Here is an 18,797-nt window from a genome sequence, read left to right as displayed (position 1 = left end):
ACAACAGCGGATGAACAAGGGGACAATTCTGGGCCGCATCTGGAAGAGGAAATGGAGAACGAGAACCTGTATTGTGTAGAAAAACCCAAAGCGACCTGTTTCCTGGACAGTGCTTTGCTTTGGAAATTCCTGAAACATTCATGGTCCTTTACCACGGTATAGAGGGCTCTAAAAACAACTTAGAAACGGGCTGAAGAGATGGCTCATTGGTTAAGGGCATTTGCTGCTCTTGCAGGAGATCTGGATTTGGTCCATAGCACCCACGTGGTGGTCTGAAACTGTCTGTAGTTCCAGTCTCAGGGAATCTGGCTCCCTCGTCTGGCCTCCACAGGCACCAGCATTTATGTGTGCACTCACATGCATGCAAACACTCATATGTATGAAATAAAAACTAAAAGCTTACCTTTTTTTAAAGAAATTTTTAGAAGCCATTAAAAATGGGGATATAGCTCAACTGGTAGAGTGCCCGCCCAGCAGGCAGGAAACCCTGGCTCATTCCCCAGAGCTGTGTAAGCTAGGCATGGTGGCTTGTGATCTCAGGACTCAGGAGGTAGAAGGAAGATGAGGAGTTCAGGATCATCCTGGACTTCACAATGAGTCTAAGGCTAGCCTAGGATACATGAGAACCTATTTCAACCAAGGGCCTAGGAAAATCTTGAGAACTTTGTAAGCATCCTGCCCTTTCCTGTAAGTAACCCTAATCAAACCTCACTGGACCGCTAAGCTGGACTTTGGTGCAACCACCATCCCTGGGGTGAGCAGAAGAAAGTGAACGTGGAGCTGTGTTTCAGCAACTCATCTGGGAAAGTCTCTCCCACAGCACGTACTGGAGGTAAGAACAGGGGTGGCTGTCTCTAGGAACTTGTCTTCAGTTTGAGGGTTGCAAAAATGAAATGCAGAGAAAACTGAGTTCTGCCTAGAGCGGCTTTTCCATGCGAAAACTCGAAGGAAAAAAAATCACAGAAATCCATGACATGACTGATAGATCAAGGAGGTTAAAATGTAACTGATGGATAGCTTATAGTCCATGAAGACTGGGTTCAGGTACCACCTTCTCCAGGGAGGTTCTTAGAGCAGTGCCGGTGTCTGATCCCTTGCCTGCTTCTGGATCCTCTAAAATTGTCACAGTGTAGAGAAGATGCCAGACTCTCAGATCATTCACTCTCCACGGGTCAACTTTTATCACATCGCTCCAGCGCACCATTTGGAGTCAGGGGCAGCATCTTCCTCGAGAAGAATGAAGAGACCCAGTAAGCATTGTTCAGACTTTAGCAGGCAGAATCCTAGTCTCGAGGTAACACTTTCAAAGCCAAGTCCAAGTCTTTCCTGGTAGAACATTCTCTAGGAGTTTGTTCTTTCTAGGCTCCAGCTGAGGTCTGTTTTTCCTGGGTGGACTCCATTGCCAGTGTGCTCATCCTTATCTCCACAGAACAATGGTTTCAGTGGGTTTGAGCTGCTGTAACAGAATACCAAAGGCAGGTACTTTTTAAACATCAGAAAGTTATCCTTATATTTCTGGAGCCTGAAAATCCAGATCTGAGCAGGTTTGGTATCTGGTGAGGCTGTTCTTTTCCAAGATGGTAGCTTGTTGCTGAGTTCTCTGGAAGAGACAAAGGTGGTGTCCTCACACAGCAGAGAGGATGGAACATCGAAAAGAGTCTAGCCTCACTCACTCCCTTAATCCTTTACAAGGGCTCTCATCCCATTTGTGAGGGGAGGGCCCTTACAGCCTAATCATCTCCTGTATTGAGATGTGCTACAGGCTGAGTACCAAGGCCACCCTCCTTTGCCACCACGTTCTAGTGTGGTGTCCTCCAGAAACCACGGGCTCTACACTGGAGCTGGAGTCTCTGGGCTCCCATTCCGCTGTGACATTAAGGACAATGCCAGCAGAGAATGAGGGTTCAAGGGACTCTTCCTAGGCTGAGCTTGCTGGCTACGAGTGGGAAAGGTGAAGGGAGGCCTCCCAGACGAACAAGGAATGTGGCCTTCCAGTGGGTTTCTGGTTGCAGGCCCCAGGAATGTTTGAGGCAGCCTGGTTATGTCTTGGCCAGTTCATCATCCATCAAAGCTCTGTTTAATTTTGATCTTGCTATTGCTGTCCCTTATCTGGAGCCAAGAAACCAGTCATCCAAATAATGAAATGCCTAGTTAAGCTTAAAAACAAAACCAAGGAGACTTCATAAATAAATAAAGTATGGAAAAGCAGTGGAAACTGTAGGTCCTTTAATGAACCCAGACCCTGCTCCAAGATTAAATTAATTTGGACAAGAGAGTGTAAAGCAAAGAGGATGGCGGGAGAGATGCCTAACACTGAGTCAGATGTACTAGCGCTCACACGCATTCTGCACACTGGCCCCGCTCACTGTTCAGTGTTCTCTTGGTTTTAGCTGCTTGCTATAACTTCATTCTCTGAGATCCCACCCTTCTAGGATGGGGTAAATGTGCCTGCTTAGTCTGAATGGCAGTGCCACCAAAGATAAGATTTACCAAGAAAATGCAGAGGATGAACCTGGGAAAGGAGGAAGCTAGTTTTCACCAAGGAACCACTCTTTAAAGGACCTTACCCGAATAATTGCTGGTATGTAAATGCTACGTCAAATTATACATGACTCACAGGTTCTCTGAAGGAGGCTGAGCAGAATTTCTTCCTGGAAATCCGTGGGTAGCAGCTCACATTCCATCACAACCGAGTACTGATGGCTGGTCCTCTGAGGCGACATTCTTCAGGTGTCTGCTCCGCACACCCCTTATTCCAACAGGTGGGTGAAGCATCAGGTGTGAGCGTGATGGCTCTTTCACAGCTGAGCAAAGTTGAGGCCCCCAAACATGCTGCCCGAATCACCCAGCTGAATACCAGGTCAACAAAGTGTATGTTTTACAATAACTCTTGTATGTGTCTGTACGTGTGTTTGTATGTGTGAATGTGGGAGTGCACGGGCCATGCTGTGTGTGGGGGAGTCAGAGGACAACCCGGGCTGCCAGTCTTTGCCTTCCACTCTGTTTAGGACAGGAACTTTCGTTGTTTGCTGTCTGTGTAGATCAGGACAGCTGGTCCATGAGCCTCATAGCTCCACCTCCCATTTCCCCTTAAGAGCACTGGGGTTGCCGATACATGCTGTTTAAATGAAACAGGGAATATGAACTTAGGTCCTCCTGTCTATACAGCAAGTGTTCTACCCACTGAGCCATCTTCCCAACCTACCCTGTGTGTGTGTGTGTGTGTGTGTGTGTGTGTGTGTGTGTGTGTGTGTTAGATTCTGTAACTTTAACAAGTTCAAATCTACTTCCTCTTACGGATGATCTTGGGTTTGGAGAGTTGCTCTTAAATAAAACTACGAAATACTTTTCTATCCAACTAACTATTGTCCTATATTATACAACGAATTGAGGAGAAAAGCTGTGTGGTAGAATATTCAGTCTATGCTTGGGAATCAATTGTCCAAAGAACGTTCTTATTTCCAGATTGTAATACGGTGTTTATTATGCCTGAACAATGACAAAGCCAGTGGAGGATATGTTAAACCCTCGGGGAAGCTATTAGCAAGCTGGCATTCCTAATTCATGTGGAAATACTGCTTTGGTTTATCAGAGGGTTGTAGTGAAGGTGCTCAATTATGAGTGGGATGCTATGAAAGCGCAAGTCCATGACATTTACAATACTGCAGACAGGCAAATGCAAGCCAAAGGAAATCGGTTAAGGTCTAAATGCCGGCCTGTTTTCCCCTTGAATAACCACTGGTACAATGTTCAAGGGACTATGTAAATACGTCATATCCTTTTACAAGATTTTTTAAATGGTAACTTGCCCTGACTAGTAACTATAATAAGGTCCAGAAGTAGCTGAAAAGCACTTCCAACTTTTTTTTTTTGCAATGTCAAGGACAAAACACAGGACTTTGCCCTTACAGAGCTTATTATGCCCCCATGAGCTGCATCCTCAGCCCCCAGCTTGTGACAGTAGCTAAGGAGCTACAGGTTAGAAGGCAAGTCAAGATCTAGTAGCAGCTTTTTACAGATTTTAATTATTATTTTTAATTACGTGTGTGTGTGTGTGTGTGTGTGTGTGTGTGTGTGTGTGTGTGTGTGTGTTTGGTGTCAGATCCCCTGGAGTTACAGAGGGTTGTGAGCTATGTAGGGTACTGGGAACCAAACCGGATCCTCCTCCACAAGAGCAGTATGTGCTCCTAACTGCTGAGCCATCTCTCCAGCCCCCAGGATCCAGGAGCTTTTTAAGCCACAAGTAAAGCTTGACTTGAACTGTCACCTTCTAATCTGTGCAAAAGCATCATAAAAACCAAACAAAGGAAGCAGGCTATGTGAGAACGGAGGCGATACAAGCCGGAAGGACAGTGACTTGGAAATGGTGACTGGGCGGGCACCCACTGTAGGTGACCTTCACCAGGAATCCCGGTCCCCGGTCGTCTACAGGGTCTGATGATCAAAAGCGCACTGTGGAGAGACACAGGGAAGAAGCCAGACTGACTCGAGAACCCCACAGAGAGGAAGAGCAGGCTACATATGGGTGGGTGCCAGCGGAGTTCAGGAGGTGCTCTGGCTGTGGGGAGAGGGAAGACAGCGGCATGGGGGGATATCTTGGGATTTGCAGTTCCTCAGGCATGCAGGGAACAGGTCCTGGTTTGTTGTTGTTGTTGTTGTTGTTTTTTTCAACCCTGCTGGCCATGGCAGTGCTCAGCTGGGGAACAAGCCAGGGCCACTCCCTGGGAATGCTCAGGTTTCAGTTTTGCCCTGACCTCAGAGGCAGCCTCTCCATGGCCTACCTGATAAAGTTACCAAATGTGAAGAGTGACAGATTCCTGGAGGAGGGGAGCGGAAATAATGGCTGATCCTGAAGGCTGACTTTTAAGTCCGGGACCTACTTTCTGGTAACGGCTCTGTAGCAATTGAAGGACACTTGACGCCACAGGGCTTTGTGCACTCGCTCGCGCGCTCGGGACTTTGCTACTGTTTACGGCCGTTTGCAAAGCAGATGGAAACTACTGGATAAAAAGCCGCTCACGTTTTCATCCATTTGGCTTTTGTTTTATGACAACCTTGCTTCGCAGCCCAGGCAGGTGTTGAACTTGAGATTTTCTTACCTCAGTCCCCCAAGCCCTGCGATTACAATGTGTGCCGCTCTGCTTGGCTCATCTCGTTGCTTTTTTTTGTTTTGGGTTCCCCCCCCCACCCCCTTTGGTTTTTCGAGACAGAGTTTCTCTGTGTAGCTTTGGAGCCTTTCTTGGAACTCACTTGGTAGCCCAGGCTGGCCTCGAACTCACAGAGATCCGCCTGCCTCTGCCTCCCGAGTGCTGGGATTAAAGGCGTGCAACACCACCACCCGGCTTATTTTGTTGTTTTTAAGGACGAAGAACATTAATTTTCTTTTGTTGTCCTTTTATATTAAAGAAATCCATGCCATTGTGAGCCTTAGAAAATCCTTTTACTCCGAGAGCTTTACCTGTCGAGTGTGTCTTATGCTGTGTTCAGCTAGAGTCCCTGGTTCAGCATCCCATGCTGCGTGGTGACCTGATAAGAGCCATTGGCTTGTATCGTACACTAGGGTGGCTTCACCAAGGGAGGAGACTTGGGGCTCTAGTCCAAAGCCCTCACAGAGATAATGGATCTTTGTACCGGAGGAGCAAGAGATGGGGATGTGGTCCCAGTGACTATCTTGAAGAGGAGGTGTCTGAGTAGTTGGTGTGGCCAGGCTTAGGGTGGTCATAGCGCAGTGATGGGAAGAGGGAAGAATGGGGTAACGGCAGGGTCGCCAGCCCTCACTGCACAGGAAACACCACAGAAGCCAGGCATGCAGAACACTTCTAGAAAGCTGGCCAGAGCCCGCACACCTCTGAGTAGGGGACAAGGCAACGGAATTCACCTGCTGGCCCCTCCTGGCCCTGGCGCTCTCTGCAGGGCATCTGTTCCCACACAGCTCTGCCTCTTATGGCCTGGCCACAACATCCTTGAGGGAGCTGCTTGTGAGGTGAGAGCCAGGCCCACATTTCATTCATTCAGCTCTCCCCTGGGGGGCACATGAAAACACACAGGCCCACATTTCATTCATTCAGCTCTCCCCTGGGGGGCACATGAAAACACACAGGCCCACATTTCATTCATTCAGCTTTCCCTGCGGGTCACATGAAAACACACCGGGCCCAGCTGTCTTGCTTTGTTTTTGCTCTTGGATTGTCTGAGACCAGGTGCTTCATCACTTCTGGACACTGAGAAGTCCAAGAGCATGGTGAGGGCCCTCAGGTTCATCACTCCATGACAGAAGGAGGAAGAGGACAGGGCAAGACTGAGAGAAGAGAGAAGAGGGGTCTGAGCTCTATGGCATTCATTCATTTGTTCATTCATTCATTCATTCAGGAAGGCAGAGCCCTTGCAACTTAAACACCACTTGCTAGGCCCCTCTCCATGCCATTGAACTGGAGACAACCCTGCCAACAGGTGGACTCTGGGGGACACACTCAAGCCATCGGAACAGTGCTCATCCAGAAGAAATGGTTACAGCGGCCGATGCTGGAGACTTGGCTCCATGATAACCTAGGAGTTGGGAGTGAAAAGCACAATTACTTCCTTGCCATTCTGTCACAGCCCCAACCCCACTCGACCTCCAAATGCTATTTATAACACACTCCTTTCCCTACATTGGCATTACATTTGGCAGAAGATAACTATAAAAATGGGAAGTCCCAGGGAAATTGGAGGGGAAGGGGTTCAAATGTCCTCACTTTGCAGAAGACCCCACCCCACTTCTCTTCAATGTTTAAATACTCACGTTGTGACCCCGTGAAAGTCACTTATCCCCTCCGAGCAACTGTGACAATTTCATGAGACCCAGTGTATTATGTATGATGTAGGAGTCAGTGAAATCACCATAGCAACAGCACTTGTCAGTGAAATCACCATAGCAACAGCACTTGTCAGTGAAATCACCATAGCAACAGCACTTGTCAGTGAAATCACCATAGCAACAGCACTTTTGCACTCCTGTGCACTGAACACACTCGGGCTGTTCTGCCTCCCCCCATGCCTCCTGCACCACCGTGCACTGGTCCTCTCCAGTGACTCCGCCTCCTTTCTCTGACCCTCTTAAGCTTAGCTCCAGATGTGTTTCCAGTAGCCCTCCCACCACTTCTGGCCCCTAAACTCAAGCCTAATTCTGCCCTCCTCTGCCCCTTGGAATCCCCTAGCCCTCGAGCGGTCTGCTCTTGGCACCATCTTAAGGGGAATAATCTTAACTACAATGGCTTGCCAGGACCGTAATTCCATAATAGGATCCTTCCCTGGCCACACTGAGCAATGTCTCCACACGTACCAACGTGCCGGGAAGGAGAAGGGCTTGCCTGGGAAGGGCTGCTCCAGCTGTCCTTGAGATTCTGCTACGATGACATGAAAAGAAAACAGGAGGGCTTTTCCACGGCTTCTGTGGATGCCCTCTCCCACCCAGGCTCACTTTCACCTCACCGTGACCTTCCTACCTCACAGTGAGGTAGAAGAGCATCTTCTGTTTTTCCAGAATAAGCAGAAATTCAAAAAGCCCAGCAAGTTGCTCTGGGCTAATTCTATGGCCGGTGTGAGGCCAGCCAAAACTAGGAACTGTGTCTTCTGGTTCCAAGTTGTTTCCTGTCACTCTTCTGCCCTTTGTTTTGGCATGTTTTTGTTCCCTTTGTTCTTGCTTTTCACAGGAATGCACACGCCTGTGCTCTTGGGATGCTGTTTACTTAACTCACCAAGAAACTCAGTCACAGAATCCTGAAGCCTTGAGTGACCCATCAAGTCCGTAAGGCCACTTTCTACTTCGAGGTGAGTGGAGGCCAAACTGACCTTCCTCGATGGCCAGAGGGGCCTTTGTGAGCCACGGCCTGCTCCAGAGTCAGAAGGAAGGTACAGAGTTTGCCTTCCACTGATCTCAAGCCATGGGCTCTCTTTGTGGTAGGGACATCTCCATTCCCTTAGGCACATTGGCCTTAGTGACCATAGGTTATTCCCTTGAGGATGTTGTATGTCCGGTTTTGAACTGGGGGATGGGAATGGAGTAAGCAGAGACCAGGGAGCCATTAAAGGGGCTGTTATGCAGAATTCCAGAGGAGAATCAGAGGTAAACTGAGACAGAACGTGACTGTGTAACATGAACTCACCCCTCTTGTTCCTGACCCAGAGGGAAGCTTAGTCCGGTGTGTTCTGCTTGCTGGTGGATTTGGAGTTAATGGAGAGGGACCGGCCATATGTGACTGAATGACTAAGATAGGGCAGGGACCACCCACGTAGAGGTTGTACTGTGAACTTCTCACTAGACAAGGGGCTGATGGAGGGGTCTAAGTCAGCAAGACAGGGCTTTCTTGAGCTGTAGAGACATGTCTATCAAGAAGCCCTGTGTCCTAGTCAGGGTTTTTATTGCTGTGATGAAACATCATGGCTAAAGCAAGTTAGGGAGGAAAAGGTTTATTTGGCTTACACTTCCACATTGCTGTTCATCACTGAAGGAAGTCAGGACAGGAACTCAAGCGGGGCAGGAACCTGGAGGCAGGAGCTGATGCAGAGGCCATGGAGGAGTGCTGCTCACTGCCTTGTTCCTTCTTGCTCAGCCTGCTTTCTTACAGAGCCCAGGACCACCAGCCCAGGGATAGCACCACCCACAGTGGGCTGGGCCCTCCCCCATTAATCACCGATTAAGAAAATGCCCTGCAGGCTTGCCTACAACCCTGTCTTATGAAGACATTTTTCTCAATCTTCTCAGGTGTCGTTAGCTTGTGTCAAGTTGACATAAAACTAGCCAGCCCACCCTGCTTAGCGTCCATTCTTCTTTTCATTCAAAAGCAAGTCTATTTCCTTTATTGTTGTTCAAGTTAAGTACATTTGTCAATGTCTGGAAATTTAACTCATAAAATCTAGAACTCCAGAAAAGGAGTTATCAGTGGGGAAAAAGAAGAATATGACCAGAGTCCAGGGAAACTGTGGACCAAGCAGTCTGGGGAAATGAATTACATTACAGACGCTGGGACTGCGGCCAGAGGAAGGAGCTATTGCTCTGCCTAAGAGACAATGAACATTTCCCCTGGGCAAAACAGAAAACCGTGTCAGCAAAGTCAAAAATACCCGGCCTCTCCAGGGCTGTGAATTTGGATGCTGATCGGCACCCAGCTGAAGCCACCAACCCTGAGCAACATGGCATTCATCATTAAGTAGTCCAAAGTTGTCCAGCACAATTCCGTATCCTCAGCCCCTCTGATCTCACCTGGAAGCCCATCTCCTGTCTCTGTGCCAAGGACGCTCCCACCTTTGACAGAGACCTAGCCTGTGCCCATCGTCTTAGGGAAGGTCTTTTTGTCTACGCTACTCACGCCTTGTGGCTCAGCTAGAAAACACGCCCAGCATCACCCATAAACATTGACGAGAAACTTTCGTTTTTATCAGCTGCCATTTAGATTTCAGAGTGCATTTTACGTCTCATTTCACTCGACATCTGAGAAAATTGTTGCATGCCAGCTGAGCTGTAAGATGGACTTGCCTGCAATAATAGGACACAGCTTAGCAAAGATAACAAGGTCGGCTGGCTGGTGCTCCGTGTTCTGCATGCTGGAGCCACTGGGCTGGTTCAGGATCAACTCTCTGTTTTCCCAAGGACTGTCAGATTGTCACCAGAGATCAAGCCCATGTTTTGTGACAGTTCATCAACAAGGAAACCCACAGACGCCTATGAAATGAATGGATTCAAAGAGGCAAAGTGATATTTGTGACGAATCCCAGACAGACAACTTTGCGTTGAACCATTAGCCTAAGTTCAGTATTTTTATCTCTTCCCAGATGGGCCTAGAATTTTTTCCTGTATGGTGGGGAAGGTTTTGTTTAGAAAATGTTTGTTAAGATCTCTGGCCTTGTGCCAATTAGAACAAGTTAGATAGATGCGCTACAGTAACAAACATCCCCCAGTCCGAGGATGAATGTAACAAGTTTAATTCGTTTTAGTTCATATCAGATCTTCTACGGGTTCAGACAGCTCTTCAGGGCAACTTTCGTTGTGCATTGACTCAGTATCCTAATTGTTCCTAATGCTTTCTGAGGACACACCTCCATGGATGCCACAGCAGAAGAGCAGTGAAGTGCTTCCCTCTAGAGATGACATGTGACATATTTAATTTGCAAAGGTCAGTCCCCTGGCCACACTGAACTCTAGGTCAGCAGGCGTGTCAGTTACTGAGTCCTGTAAAACAAGCTACCATCAAACTTGCACTTTGGACAACACAATTTCTGATTTTGCGTGATTCCGTGTCTCGGCTGGACGGCTTTTGCTGGTTTTTCCTAGGCTCACTTAGATAGCTGTATTTGGCTGGAGAATTGATGGTTTGGTTGGCCTGGAAAGACCACAGGGCCCTTGTTCACGTGTGCAGCCATTGCTGATGACTGTTGCCTGGGAACCTAAGTGGCTTCTCACCCTCTAGCAGGCCCAGTTCACGTCCTTACACAAAGGTCCCAGGACAGTGTTCCAAAAGGACAAAGATAAAAGCTGTAGAATTTCTTAGGCCCAGGCTCCAGAATTTATACAACACTGCCATGTTTTATCAGCCAAGGCTAGTAGCAAATCCAGCCCAAGTTCAAGGTTTGCGGAAACTATTTCCTAGTGTAGGTACATGTATCATAGCCATGTTTTCACCTATTATATCAAGCATGTGCACAACTAATTCCTGCTACTTATACCCTGCCAAGGAAACCATGAACTCAGAATTAAATAATGCCAAGTCATGCTTCTGGAGAAACAGGGTGTGTTCCTGCAAGCCTCGGGCACAAAACCACCAGAAGCTAATCAGCTCTCGACCTTGTTTTATGTCTATTTAAGGCTGTCTTATCTTATCTAATAAGTCTCTATAAACGTTGAACTCACAACCAACTCACAGCCCACAGTGTATTCAGCCCACTGAAATCTCACCCCATCAGAGCTTACCTATACGTATTTCCTCAAAGGGAGCATTTATGAGACAAGGAGCATCAACAATAAGTGTTATGTCAGTAGAGACACTACACTTGTTAACAATGCAAGAGCCGAGGCAAGATGGCAGCGTATCGCTTTGCTGTATACACCGCTGTGTGTCTACGGCTCAAATTGTTTGCCACTCTGCATTTCCCCAGATGGCTGCACAAGCAATGTGAGTCCTAGGGATTGATTTGGAGATTGCACATTAATTTTTACAAAGAGATAAGTCCACAAATACAGAGCCCCAAAATAATAAGAATCAGTTGTACAGGGAAAACAGATAATGGTGAGGAATATGACATATTTTCTTTCTTTGCTTGTCTTAGTCATCTTCGGTTGAAAGTTGACATTTTATATAATGTGACAATTCTGAAAGTCCTGTAATCTAATTCTCCACCCACCTTGGGTTCGCTCTGATGTTTGCTATTATTTCGTCACTGTTCTGAGCCAGGATGTATTCCCTCTCTTCCTCTCCTTCTCCCATTCCTTCTCTCACTGTCTCTTTCTGTCTCTACCCCTCCCTGAGACCCCTTAGAATTGAACCCAGAACCTCAAACATGCTAGACAAATGCTCTGTATCGCCAGCACCTACCTGAACCCAATTTCTTTGTCTTGCATGTCCACTCAAGTCTCTGCACAGCTAGCCCACTTGGTGGCATGCTGGTGATTGGATGGAGTTTTTCTTAAATGCTTGGAACCTGCAGGTCTCCTGGTCTTGGTTGTTGGCCTTGTACAAGCACTGGACATGCCATCAACAGAAGCTGGGCCCTGACTGCTCTGCCTTAGATTTCACTTCCTCCCTTTTGGGGGTCTGTATAAAAATGCAGTCTTTGTTTAGGAAGCCCTGAGGCGAGCTAAAAATAAATAAATAAACAAGGCTTTATCACATGTCACATCCATTTCACAGGTGTAGAAACTGAGGTCTCTAAAAGTTTAATAACTGATTCGAGGACACCCAGATAGCATACAGTGATCCTAGGATGCGAACCAGGTGGTCTGACCCCGAAGCCTGTACAGGGAAACACTTTGCCTTGTCGTTGAGGAGGTAGGTTTAGAAAAGTTAAATGACTGGGGGTCACACAGATGGCCAGGGCAGATCTGCCTGGACCCTAAACTCATCCTGTTCTCTACTGTTTGCCCGAGCCACTGACCAGCCACCAGGAGGGAGGACCAAGGGTGGACTTCAAGGTTCAGGTTGAAAATGCCTGGAGAAGGTCTGGACTAAAGCTTCTGGAGAGGTCATCTGAAGGTTATCAAATGAGCAAAATAATAGAGATTCAGAAAATGAGCTTCAGAAAGACACAGGGGCCTGCCTGTGTTTGGAGCAGGATTAGGACCCTGTTAGGTGCGTGCCGTGGAAATTGTTATCACAAGAACAGTATTAAACATTGCATTTCTGCTGAGCATGTTGGCACATGCCTTTAATCCCAGCACTTGGGAGGCAGAGGCAGGTGGATCCCTGTGAGTTGGAGGCCAGCCTGGTCTGTACAGTAAGTCCCAGGCCAGCCAAGACTGGAGAGTGAAAGCCTGTCTCAATAAAAAAAAAAAAAACAAAACAGTAAAAGTTGCATTTGGTGAAGACAAGTCCTTTTCGTTCACTTTTCACTCAGCTCCTGGACCCGAGGCCCCTCCAACCAGTCCGCAGGTCCTCAGCAGACCCTCCCACCCACATGAGGCTCAAGATGGATGAGGCCCGAGTGAAGCCCACATCCAAGGTTCCATGAGCCCACCCACTTCACCCATTTCTCTTTTTCTTTGCTGGTTCTTTTCCTTCACCCCGGATGATCCGAACGCTGATATCCTTGAGAACTTAGCAGGGAGGTGCACATTGTAATCACCAATTCCAGATGAGCTGTCAGTTCAGCTGGGGCTCCCGTTCACGGTGCTCCGAGGACACACTCAAGAGAGGGTGTCAATGGAATTGCAGTTGGCTAAGCAAACAGAAGCACAAACGAAGCCTGCTGACTAATGCGGCGCATTCACAGCCACCCAGAGAGAACCCACTGTTCTCTGTGCAGTCTGAGTTCATTATGAAAAAACAACACCTGATTCCAGCAGCCTGGGTAATTTTAGTTCTATCTAATGGTAGATGTGTAAGGCACTAAACTCATGGTTGGACCTCAGGGCTCCTACAGGGACATGCCATCTGCTCCTTACTTCATAGGTGGGGGCCCCTCAGTGTGGTGGTAAGAGCTCACTCTTCAACCCTGGCACCCCTAAATGACTTCTTCTGATACTCCCATGCTCATGTATTGGCATGCTCACGCACATGCATGAACACATGTGCACACACACACACACACATACACACACACAGAAATGGGGAAGGAGAGAAAGAGAGAGAGCAGATGCCTCTGCCCTTTCCTTAGAACTTTTTCCGGCTTCCACACAGATTTTTCTTTAATGTTATACTTGGAATTTTTCTCTGTCCAGCAAAATTAAGAGATCTTTGAGAAAAGTCAGGTTTCGTTTTTTTATTAGACATTTTATTGAAATTAACATTCCGTAAGATGAATCAGATCAAATTGCAAGAAATTCCAGGAACACAAGCTGCCATCTGGGTTAATGTGAAACTCTTTTCTCCAAATGTAAAAATGCACATGATGTAACAAGTCTTGAGAGTCGAACCCGCTGTCCATTTGTGTTGGGCAGAAATCACTCATTTTGAGGAATTCATGTTAAAAGAACCTTTTGGTGGTTGTCTATTACCATTCCCATATTAATCCGTTTTCCTCAGTTCCCTGTAGTGGGCTACCATTTTGATTTCTCGGTGGCAGGGTCCACTTGAGGTTATGTTGTCCCAGCCCTTTGCTCCATCTTGGCATTCACAAAGGATTTCCTTCATTTTCAAAGATAAAATTCTATTGTTTGTCTTCAAAACGACACCTGGGTAAGGGCTATGCTTATTCAGAACTGCCAGGAACCACAGTAGTTTTAATCTCCTCATAAATTACCAGGGCAGAAAGGGGCTCTCCTGATTCCTGATGCAGCCCTGTCTCAGGTAGGACCCCAAATGTCTTTTTTGTTTGTTTGTTTTTTGAGATAGGGTTTCTCTGTGAAATAACCCTGGCTGTCCTAGAACTCGCTTTGTAGACCAGGCTGGACTCGAACACACAGAGCTCCACCTGCCTCTGCCTCCCGAGTGCTGGGATTAAAGGCGTGCGCCACCACCGCCCAGCCAGATGTTGTATTTTAAAATAGGAATAAACTCAGCTGTAAGAGGTAATATAGAAGATGCCACTGTTCTTCCCAATGACGACACCTTGAAAACCTATAGAACATACAGATCACAAGTCAGGATATTGATGCTGCCACAACACATAGCTGTCAGTCAGGTGTCATGGCGCACACATGCATGTACTTGGTTCTAATTATTTTATCTGTGTCAGACTTTGCGTATCAGAATTTCTTGTTCTTTTCTTATGTTATTTTAGTGACCCGCTTACTGTCCTCTTGGGGATGCCTCTGTCCTCTGGCTCCAACTCCTGCCAATTACTGATCTGTTCTCACTGGCTGTCATGGTATCGTTTCAGGCAGGGATGTCATATAAACCAGCCGTGGTGGCATATGTGTATAATGTCAGCTTCTTGGAAGACTTGAGCCCAGAAGTTTGAGGCTAGCCTGGGCAACACTGTGAAACCCTATCTCAAAAACTAAAAAAATGTCATTCATACACATGAAGAAGTAAAATATGTAACTTTTGGAACTATATGTTGTTATTTCTTGAATTTTTCAGAGTTTCTCCTTTTCATTGCTGAGTAGTATTCCAAGGCTGTACCTTCTAAGGCTTATTTCCAGATTTTCTGTTCCATTTGTCTATGTGTCTATTTTTGTGCCAGAATCACTCTGTTTTTGTTACTATGACTTTGTAGTTTTGTTTGAAGTTAGGTAATGTGATACCTTTAGTCTTTTACTCAGGACTGGTTTGGCTATTTGGGTCTTTTGTGTTTCTGGACAAATATTAGGATTTTTTTTTTCTATTTCTGTGAAGAATGTCATTGGAATTTTGAAGAGGCATATTTAACTACTGAGCCATCTCCAGACTCATCATAAGATATTTTTAATTAATAATTTGAGTTATGGGGCTAGAGGGATGGCTCAGCATTTGTTAAGAGCATGTATTGTTCTTGCAAAGGACCCAGAGTTCAGTCCCGGCATCCATATCAGGTGGCTCACAACTGCCTGGAACCCTAAATCTAGGGCCATAGTTCTCAACCTTTGTGGGTCGAATGATCCTTTTCACAGGGGTCACCTAAGACCATCAGAAAACACAGATATTTACATGTTATGATTCATAACAGTAGCAAAATTACAGTTATGAAGTAGCAACAAAAATAACTTTATGGTTAGGGATCATACTAAAGGGTCACAACGTTATGGAGGTTGAGAACCACTGGTCAAGGGGATCGCTTCTGGCTGTCATGGGCACCTTTACTCACATGCACATAGCCACACACAGACACAGAATTAAAAATTAAAAAAAAAAAGTTTTTTAAAAGTTAAGCTCTGAGGGGACTGGTAGCATATTTTAGTGGACCAGGTTCTTACTTGCCCAACATGTATGAGGTCAAGAGTTCAATTCCCAGTACTGTAATAAATAAATAAAAATCAATCAGTGAGTTAAGCTATGAAGAAAAAGACATGTGGATATTTCTTTTCTGGCTTTACCAGAATGAGAAATCACGAAAGCCAGTTGCCCAGCTCTGATCTGCAGGAAGCTTTGACTCTGGGTAACTTAGGCCCCATGTGTTTAGGAAAGCTAATTAGGAGGCTCAATGTCCCAGGCTCCTATTTGTCTGTGACAGACATCTGACATCCTTAACTGAAAACAAAGACATCTTCTTTTTTAAAAGTAGGGACCTGCTGGGCGGTGGTGGCGCACGCCTTTAATCCCAGCACTCAGGAGGCAGAGCCAGGCGGATCTCTGTGAGTTTGAGGCCAGCCTGGTCTACAGAGCGAGATCCAGGAAAGGCGCAAAGCTACACAGAGAAACCCTGTCTCGAAAAACCAAAAAAAAAAAAAAAAAAAAAAAAAAAAGTAGGGACCCCGTTGCCTGGATACTGCCAGGAACACAAACCACAGGACCTGCCGGGACCTGTAATCTGCCTGTCCTTGTGTCAGCTTCCAGAATGTAACAGGAAAGTGAGAAAGAGCTAACAAACAAGCCATGTCTGCATGGGCTTTCTCTGTTGGTGCTCTGTGTGGTATGTGTGCCCCAGGCAGCTGCATACGTGCACGTATGCACGCACGCACGCACGCAGCAAGCATCTTAGTGTGAAGACCCTGCATCCACCCTCACAGATCACCAGGGAGTTCTAGTATGGTTTATTCAAAGCAGCTTCCATCAAGACTATAAATAGCAGGCATGTGCCTCTGTAAGTACTGCAGCTATTTATTTTTTTAATAGGGGCTCTCGTGTTACAAGGACATCACAGATGGCTGAATAATTTATGTAATGATAGATTGTATGGGCTTCGCTCCCTGCCAGTGAACTCATTCCCAAATGTCTGAAGCAGATAAGGGGAGCAAGAGCCACAGCCTGGGGTTCTGTGAGCTGTCAATTTATTTTTGTTAGGAGCAGTTCGCCACTGGAGCCCTATGTATATTCTTTATTTAATGTTATCGCAGCTACAGAGGTCATATACGCGTCAGGCGGTGCCTTAGTCACATGGAGCCAGCTCATAAAAATGTATACGACACAGCATGAAAAACACCCAGGAGAATAATAAATCGCCTTCTCTATGTTTGGTGGCTTTAACAAAAGACGGAGGTGTGTGGATGTATGTTTGTCTCTAAGAAAATGTAGGGGAAGGAGGGAGTTGGAAAATGGAGATAAGGAAAAATGACCTGGAAGGGGATGTTTCTGGGAGCTTCCATGGCTATTTTTACAGAGACTTGAAGTATAAAAAGCAATCATCTTGTGCTTTATAGATTTACCTTCTGCTACACACACATACACACACACACACATACACACACACACACACACACACACATACACACACACACACACACACACACACACACACACACACGAATCAGGTGAGCAGATGCCACTTGGAAGTTGGGCACACTTTCTTGTCCAATGCAATTTTAATGAAGATGAAATTTCATCAAAAGAAAATGTTTTAAATTTGCAACAGGAAAACGCCCAAAAGGACTCAACGGACCCATGACCCAAGAAGACATTCAGGTGCTCAGTCACTGGTCGAAGCCGCCTGATTTTTTTCACTCACGAAGCAGAGGAGTGCGAATTATACCCACCATGAGACGGCACTGCCCCTGAGCCCTGGAAATGGTCGAGTTTGGCAAAGACAAGAGCTGGGGGGGGACGATGGGAACTGCTGTGGGTGGGAGCTTACGTTGAAGCAAGAATTTGGGAAACACTTGCTCATATAACTGCTAAGGCAGCTGTTCTCAACCTGAGGGTCACGACCCCTTTGGGGTCTCTTAAAACCATTGGAAAACACAGATATTTAACCCAGATATTTACATTACAATTAATAACAGTAGCAAAATTACAGTTATGAAGTAGCCATGAAATAATTTTATGGTTGAGGGTCACCACCACATAAGAACTGTATTAAAGGGTTGCAGCGTTAAGAAGGATGAGAACCACCATCCTAAGACGTGACTACTCCTGTGTCTACTGTAGGGAAAGGCCCTGGAGGTTAGATGAATCTGCATATCCTGGGCAGAAGGTAAACAGAAGAATGATTATGGAAGTGTCTCCTTAAATGCCACAGGCTGGAGACAGTCATGTGCCCGCCAACCCAGAAAAGGGTCAGACTCAGAAGCACTCTCTGTGTGAGCAAAGCTGTGAGATGTAAATACATCAAGTCCCTAAACAAAGCTAAACTCTTCTGTTTAGGCACAAGCATAGGGCTGGGAAGAGAAGCAAGCAGGGAGGTCCCCATACTGAAAGCTGGGGTGCTGGTGGTTTTAAGAGGGAGTGGCTGAGAAGAATGAGCAGGGAGACGTCTGCACACTGCGACTGTTCTGTTTCGTGGCCTGGCTGTGACCGTGCGAGTTTTTATTTTATAATTATCCACTAAACTGAGTGCTTATGTGGAACCCGCTTTTGTATGTGTGTTATATTTCATTTACACAGACCCTTCCTCCTCATCAGACTACCAAACACGAAAAGGTCTGAAACACAAGTTCCTTACTTCAGTTTTAGCGCCTTTCACAAACGCACTTGAGGCATGCAGCACAGCTTGGTGAACATGTAAGGCAACTCAGCAATCACAGTGCGCCTCAGGATTCAGGCTGGGCGAGGGGAGAGAGGAAGAGCAAAGAGCTCTGGCTCATACCGGATGCCTGCTCTGACCTCAGGGGCTAGGCTCCCCGCTACACACCTATGCTCCCCACCCCACACACCTCCACACCCCCACCTCCACACCCCCACCTCCACACACCTCTATGCCCCACCACACCCCTATCCCCACTACACACACACACACACACACACACACACACACACACACACACACACACACATGCTCTCTCTCTGGGAAGCTCTCTGGGCCTCAGCCCTCTCCCATAAAGGGCCCAGGCCTATTTGAGCTCTGTCAAGAATCTACTAATACATTCTTAGGAAACCTTTGTAACAACTTTAACTATTTTTCGAGACAGGGTTTCTCCGTGTAGTTTTGGTACCTGTCCTGGATCTCGCTCTGTACACCAGGCTGGCCTTGAAACTCACAGAGATCAGCCTGACTCTGCCTCCCGAGTGCTGGGATTAAAGGCGTGCCCACCGCCACTCAGCCACAACTTTAAGTTTTTAAAAAATACAAGCTATTTTCAGTGCTGGGGATGTAGC

The 18,797-nt window shown here is 46.6% G+C and overlaps 1 long non-coding RNA gene across 1 annotated transcript; it reads left to right on the top strand.

The window, feature by feature from the left end:
- The first annotated feature begins 515 nt into the window (after nt 1-515).
- On the top strand, nt 516-18,034 carry LOC128109838 (uncharacterized). Its single transcript, XR_008217936.1, has 4 exons — nt 516-832; nt 2,620-2,762; nt 7,692-7,809; nt 17,119-18,034. It is a non-coding gene; the product is annotated as an uncharacterized LOC128109838 (long non-coding RNA).
- The last annotated feature ends 763 nt before the right edge of the window (nt 18,035-18,797 follow it).

This window comes from Peromyscus californicus, unplaced genomic scaffold (genome assembly GCF_007827085.1).
Source record: "Peromyscus californicus insignis strain IS unplaced genomic scaffold, ASM782708v3 Scaffold_14__1_contigs__length_90479793_seg_2, whole genome shotgun sequence".
NCBI lineage: Eukaryota > Metazoa > Chordata > Mammalia > Rodentia > Cricetidae > Peromyscus > Peromyscus californicus.
Note: the sequence above shows the minus strand (reverse complement) of the source record. Positions and strands in the feature narration are given on the sequence as shown.